The following is a 7713-nucleotide window of genomic DNA, read 5'->3' on the forward strand; positions in this document are numbered from 1 at the left end:
GCTGCCATATCACACTGTTGACACTGTTGTTGTTGTTGTTGTTATTGTTGTTGTTGTTGTTTGTCCTTCATTCTCAAAAAGGACCATGACATCAGGGTGATGCCATGACTTCCAGTGAATTGGATTTAAGTGAGGGAGGGCTGTGTGAAGTAACCAGCCTCACTCCTCCAGAGCCATCTGGGGCCAGTGTCAAGATGTACATCAGGATGACTGGAGATGGCTCCGGATGTTTGAGGCAGTCATGGTTAAGTGACTTACCCAGGGTCACACAGCTAGTAATTCTGGTGTCTGAGGTCAGATTTGAACTTAGGTCCTCCTGACTCCAGGGCAAGTGCTCTGTCTACTGTGTCACCTGGCTGCCTCTATACTGTTGACATATTGAGCCTGAAATCACATACACTGTTAATATATCAAGCTTGAAATCAGCCAATATTTCTGGGTTTTTTTGCTTTGAAATGCTTTTTGCCATGTATGCCCCATACAACACTTATGCAATTACTTGCCTAGATACACATTTTTAACTTGTCCTTATCAAATTTCATCTTACCATCCAGGTGCACACCTGCCAGGATCTTTTGAAATCCTAGTTCTATCATCCAATATGTTTATTGCTCCTCCTATCTCCCATCCCCCAATTTGGTAAACATGTCATCTATGCTTTATCTAACTCATTGTTAAAAATGTGGAAGAAAGTAGAACCAAGGACAATATCCTGCAACACACCATGAGAGGTTTCTCCTAAGATTAATTCTTTCAGAATTAATAATCCTTTTTTTTGTCCAATCATTTGATTAGCCCTTAATGTACCTAGTCACCTTATCATGTACTTCACATCTTTGTTTTATTCTATAGAAAAATTGTAAGAGGTTCTGTTAAAATTCTTTATAAAAATTGAGACAATAGCATATCTTGTTAATCATTACTTCTTCACTTTCTAAGTGTTAAGGAACCCTAGATTGATTACAATGCATTCTTAACTCTTCATTAAAGAAGCTCTCCTACCATAGAGAAGTTTTCTCTCTTAAGCAGCACTTCATCCAGTTATCTTTGAATCCTTAGCCTGTATATGCTTAAAAGCAATGAAGTTGTATGTTTTCTTTTTAAAATTTTTAATAAAACCTTTAATTTTCATATTGCAGTAATTTCTGAATATTGAGCTTTTATTGACCTCTGCCTTATAAGGGAAAGAAAGTTAAGCAAAACCAACAAACACTGTAAATATGTTGTTCATTTGTTTCAGTCATGTCTGACTCTTCTGTGTCCTCTAGTTCATTTTATTGTTTTTTTTGTTTTGTTTTGTTTTGTTTTTGTTTTGTTTTGTTTTAGTAAGGCAATTGGGGTTAAGTGACTTGCCCAGGATCACACAGCTAGTAAGTGTTAAGTGTCTGAGGCCGGATTTGAACTCAGGTACTCCTGAATCCAGGGCCAGTGCTCTATCCACTGCGCCATCTAGCTGCCCCTAGTTCATTTTAAAGATGAGGAAACTGAGACAAAAGGGGTTTTATGACTTGCCCAGGGTCACACACCCAGTAAGTACTTATGTCCAGGAAGATGAGTCTTCCTGACTTCAGGTCCAGCACTCTATCCATTCTACTATCTACCTGCCAAAAATGTCATTTGCTCATTGTTCAGTCTTTTCAGACTCTGTGACCCCATTTGGGGTTTTCTTGGCAAAGATACTGGATGGTTTGCCACTTCCTTCTCCAGCTTATTTTATACATGAGGAAACTTGAGGCAAACACAGACTTGCCTAGGTCACACAGTAAGTGTCTGTCTGAGTCCAGATTTGAACTCAGTTAAGATGAGTCTTCCTGACTCTAGGTCCAGCCCTCTATCCACTGTGACATGTAGCAGCCTGCACTGAAAATGCACTTAAGAAGATAATGCAACATTCCATACACAGACACTCTTTCTACCTATCTACCAAAGGGGAAGAGTGTTTATAAAAGTACTTATCTTTAAAAATAGCTTGAGCCAGGGCAGCTAGGTGGCGCAGTAGATAGAGCACCGGTCCTGGAGTCAGGAGTACCTGAGTTCAAATCCGGCCTCAGACACTTAACACGTACCAGCTGTGTGACCCTGGGCAAGTCACTTAACCCCAATTGTCTAACTTTAAAAAAAAAATAGCTCGAGCCTCATAAATTTACATTTGTCTCCCTCTATCAGTGTGAATGAAAGGTTTTATTATCCTATCCATATTTGGGGTTTTTATTTATCAATTAATGTACTTATCAATTTAAGTTGGACCTTAAGGAATTAAGAGCTCAATACTGTCATCCATTCATAGGCTATGAATCAATAAATGAAGCATTTATTAGATGCTTACTCTGGGCAACAGTAAGACAGTCCCTGCCCTCAAGGAGCTCACATTCTAATGGGGGAGACAATACATGGGGGAGATTGCAGCTGCAAGTCAGACGGAAAGGTCTAATGCTCCTAAGGGTGTAGCATCAAAACTGGTTTTTGTGAGTCTTCTTTACTGTAATTTCCACTGACAAAAACATAATTCTTGATGAACTGCTTGACCATACTAAGGACTTTGGTGGTAAGACCTTTCCTTACTGTGTCTTTAGTAGCTGTGGTTGTAGCACCTGCAAAAGTAGTTGCCAGGCTGCATATTTTGCATAAAGGCAAAAAAGGTCTTTCAAAGCAACTTAACCAACTGGATTTAGGGACATTTTTTGGTAATACTGAACATATACGTGGCTGTGTGATGGTGGCGTTGAACGTGTACGCAGGCATGATGGGAGTGGAGGCACAAATGTTTCAATGATGAAAATTCTTACGGATTTTTTTCCATTTATACCATTATAAGGATGTGCCTTTTTTTGAAATCTTCATGTTTTTGGAAAAAAGAAAAGAAAAGGGCTGATGAGAGGAGCTGTACAAATTCCCATTCCAGGGATGATCTCCAGTGTGGTCTGGTTTAGTTAGTTAGTTCATCAGATTCTAAGCTCATAGATCTAGACCCAGAAGGTACCTTCTAGTACCAAAATGAAATGAAACTCCTCAAGATCATCTAAGAGTTAATCAACAAAATGACTAATATGGCAATGTTTTAGATAATTGCACATGTATAATCTATATCTGATTGCTTACCACCTCAAGGAGTGGGAAGGGAAAGGAGGGATAAATTTGGAACTCAAAATTTTAAATAAAAATGTTTTGTTTTTTTTTTAAAGATAAAGCACTGGCCTTGGATTCAGGAGGACCTGAGTTCAAATCCAGCCTCAGACACTTGACACTAGCTGTGTGACCCTGGGCAAGTCACTTAACCCTCATAGCCCCGCAAAAAAACAAAAAAAAACAAAAAAAAATTTTTTTAAAAGAGTTAATCAATAGAGGCTTACTTAGCTATATCAAAGAAAGGACTGAAAGGTCACAGCTTTGATTCAGTTGGGTATTTCTGTGTTTGCCATGCTAGTCTGCCAGTTGGAAGCCTGAAGGGGAAGGTGAGATCTCCTCTTGGAACTTAAGCCACCAGGAAGCTGTATCAGTGGCCTAAGCTTTGGTCCCCTGAGTCCCAATTAAGTTTTGAGGATATTTCAAAATAAGGAAAAATAGCCTAGCCTACTCCTGTCACACAACTAAACATCATTTTACAGATGAGGAAACTGAAGACAAGAGGTTTTGACCTTTAAGCCCAGGATCACATAGGTAGTGTGAGAAGTGAAATTTGAACCTAGGATCTCACTCCAGAGTCAGTGCCATTTCCACTCTGCTGCCGTTTCTCATTTATTTTACAGATGAGGAAATTGAGTCACTGAGAACAAGTAGTGACATGTCTCCTTAACTAGATGATGAGTTCCCCAAAGGCAGGGCCCATTTCTTCTTCTGTCACCCACTCTAATCCCTGAAGTTTGGCAAAGAGTGAGGCACAAAGAGAAATGTTTCCTAAATCAGTTAATCAGTCAAGCAGGATTTATTAAGTGCTTATTATGTTCCAGGCACCATATAAAGCATTGGAATACAAAGAAAGGCAAAAACATTCTGTGCTCTCGGGTAAGTCACCTTCTAATGGGAGAGACCACAAGGAAACAACTATGTACTTACAAGAGATATGCACCATAAATGGGAGGTAATCTCCAAGAGAAGGTACTGACAGTGGAAAGGGACAGGGAAGGCCTCCGGCAGGTGGTGGAATTTGAACTGAGTCTTGAAGGAAGCCAGCAAAGCCAAGAGGTTTGAGGAGGAAGATGTACCACTTCCATATTCGTGGATTCTGAAATTCCCTTATATGTTCCCAATTCATTCTCATTCCACTTGCAACCCCAAACCCTATTTTCTGTCCACACCATGACCTCCAATCCATCAATTCCGACATACTTTCCTGGGTCATCACCCCTGCACCGGCTACATTCTCCTCCCTTCCCCATCTTGACCCTTGAGGCAATTGGGGTTAAGTGACTTGCCCAGGGTCACACAGCTAGTAAGTGTTAAGTGTCTGAGGTCGGATTTGAACTCAGGTCCTCCTGACTCCAGGACCGGTGCTGTATCCACTGCGCCATCTAGCTGCCCCCCCTTGCGTTCTTATCATATCACCAGACTTCCCCTGCAAAGCCTCAGCCCTGGATTACTCCCACCATCTGCTGCCTTTCCTCCTACCCACATGCTGCTGAATGAAGAGAAAATCATGAAGTCATGCTATGTGCACTACAAATTTGTTACATAACCTCAATTGGGCCCTCACTGATAAGAGGCAATCCTTTTATATCTCCCTAATTAAATCACTACCACATTCATTACAAGTAGCACTTCCAACCCTTTTTATCCCTCAAGGGGCAGCTAGGTGGTGCAGTAGATAGAGCACTGGACCTGAAGTTGAGGGGACCTGGGTTCAAATCTCACCTCAGACACTGTTTGACCCTGGGCAAGTCACTTAACTCTGATTGCCTTAAACATAAGAGGCTATCTCCATTCATCCTGATACATATCTTGTCACTGGACCATTTAGCTCTGGAGGATAGAGTGAGGCTAATGACTTTGCTCAGTCTTTTCCCACTTAAATCCAATTCACTGCAAGTCATGACATCACTCTGATGTAATGGTCCTCTTCAAGACAGGACAAAGGGCAGCTAGATGGCATAGTGGATAAAGCACTGGCTCTGGATTCAGAAGGACCTGAGTTCAAATCTGGCCTTAGACACTTGACACTTATTAGCTGTGTGAGCCTGGGCAAGTTACTTAACCCTCATTGCCCTGCCCCCCCCCCAAAAAAGGACAAACAAAAACAACAACAATAATTCCACCTCAAATTTCTCTCTCTATCTCTACTCTCTCAACTGAATATTGTGCCTCATATTTTACTGAAAAAAAAAATGAGGCTATTCTCCAAGAGCTCCTTCTCCTCTCCTCCATATAATCCAGATGCCTTCTGCCATTATCCTCTCCTTCACCCTTGTCTCACATAAGGTGATCCTTCTTGCCAAGGCAAACTTTTCTACATACACAAATGATCACATTCCATCCTGTCTTCTTCAGTAGATTCCCCTCCCTATCATCCCTACTCTCACATCTTCAATCTTTCCCTGTGTACTGGCTGTTTCCCTACTGCCTATAAACATTCCTCCATACTCAAAAAATCCTGTTCCTCCATCCCCACTAGCTATTGTCCCATATCTATCCGGTTTTGTTGGTAAGTTTGTTGAGAAAGTCATATGCAATAGGTGCCTCTACTTCCTTTCCTTTCACTTTCTTCTTATCTCTCTATCGTTTAGCTTCTGACCTTATCATTTCAACCAAATCTACTCTTTCAAAGTTACTAAAGTTCTCTTAAGTGCCAAATTTAATAGCCTTTTCTCAGCCCTAATACTGATTGACCTCCCTGCAGTCTTTGACACCATCGATTAGCCTTTTCTCCTTAATACTCTCTTCTCTCTAGGTTTTTGTGACACTGATCTCCCCTGGTTCTCCTCATACCTATCTGACCAGTCCTCCTAAGTTTCTTTGGATGGATGTTCATCCTGGTCAAGTTCTCTAACCTTGGAGGTCCCCACTAGGGCTCTGTCCTGGGCTTTCTTCTCTTTTCCCTCTATACTAGTGCACTTGATTACTCATCACCTCCCATGAATTCAGTTATCTTTATGCTAATGATTCTCAAATCTATTTATCCAACTCTAACCAATCTCCTGACTTTAAGACTCACATTCCCAACTGCCTATTGGACACCTGGAACTGTATGTCCTGTAGACATCTTAAATTGAACATATCCCAAACTGAATTCATCATCTTCCACCACCACCCAAATCCTCTCCTCTTCTTAATTTACTTGGTTTTATTGAGGGTACCACCATCAACAGTTACCGAGGCTCACAACCTAGGTGTCATTCTTAACTCTTTACTCTCTCACACACCCTCTCCACATATGCAATCTGTTACTAAGGATTGTTGATTTTACCTTTGTAACATCTCTTGCTTATGCCTTCTCTCCTCTGACACAGCCACCACCTGTAAGTTTCAACTAAAATCCCACTTTCTTCAAAAATTCTTTCCTGTGCCTTGTTGATTATTTCCAATTTATCCTGTATATAGCTTGTTTCTATATAGTTGTTTGTATATCGTCTCCCCCATTAGACTGTGAGACAATCAGGAACTGTCTTTTACCTTTCTCTGTATCCCTCACACATAGCACAATGTCTGGCATATAGTAGGTGGCTGATAAATGTTCTTGGCTAACAATGTGAAATTATAGATGCTTGAATTATTGAGAAGTGAGGACCTCTTGTGGTAGGAAGTTGGCTGTGCCATCAGAAGGTATTCTGCTTTGCTGAGAGAGCCTGGAAATGGAAGACTCATAGGTTCATAGATTTAGAGTTGAATGGTATTTAATGGTTATGAAATCCAACGTACTCATTTTTAAATTAAAAAATATATATATATTTAGTTAATAAGAGTTTCTCTCCCATGCCCCCCCCACTGAAAAAGAAGAAAAACAAAACCTTTGAAACAAATATGCAATGAAGCAAAATAGATTCCCATATCAACCATGTTCAAAAACATATATCTCATGCTGTATACAGAGTCCATCACCTCAGTATCAGGTAATGGGCAACATGCTTCATCATTGGTTCTCTGGAATCATGAATAACTATGGTATTGATCAGAGTTCTAAATCTTTCAAAATTGTCTTTACAATGTTATTATGTAAATTGTTCTGGTTCTGCTCACTTCACTACAAATCTTCTCAGGTTTCTCTGAAACCATTCCTTTCACCATTTCTTATGGCACAATAGTATTACAACACAGTCAGATAACATACATTCTTATACTGTTACATTCATATATCATAATTTATTCATCCATTCCCTTTTTATCAGCACCTTCAGTTCTTTGCCACCACAAAAAGAGCTGCTATAAATATTTTATTCATATGGATCCTTCTCTTTCTTTGATATTTTTGGGGCATAGATCTAGTAGTCTGGGTCGAAGGGTATACAGAATTTAATAACTTTGGTAGCAACGTTTCCAATTGCATTCCAAAATGGCTAGATCAATTCATTCACAACTCCACCAACAATGGACTAGTGTACCTGTTTCCCCTCAACCTCTCCAGCTTTTTATTGTCCTTTTTTGTCCAACTCTCTCATTTTACAGAGGAGGAGATTTTGACCCAGAGAGGGAAAGTGAGTTGTCCAAAATTGAGCAGTGGCAGAATCAGAGTTTGCACGCAAGTCCTCAGATGCTAGATCTAACTCTACACTACATTATACCACA

This window comes from Dromiciops gliroides, chromosome 2 (genome assembly GCF_019393635.1).
Source record: "Dromiciops gliroides isolate mDroGli1 chromosome 2, mDroGli1.pri, whole genome shotgun sequence".
Taxonomy (NCBI): Eukaryota; Metazoa; Chordata; class Mammalia; order Microbiotheria; family Microbiotheriidae; genus Dromiciops; species Dromiciops gliroides.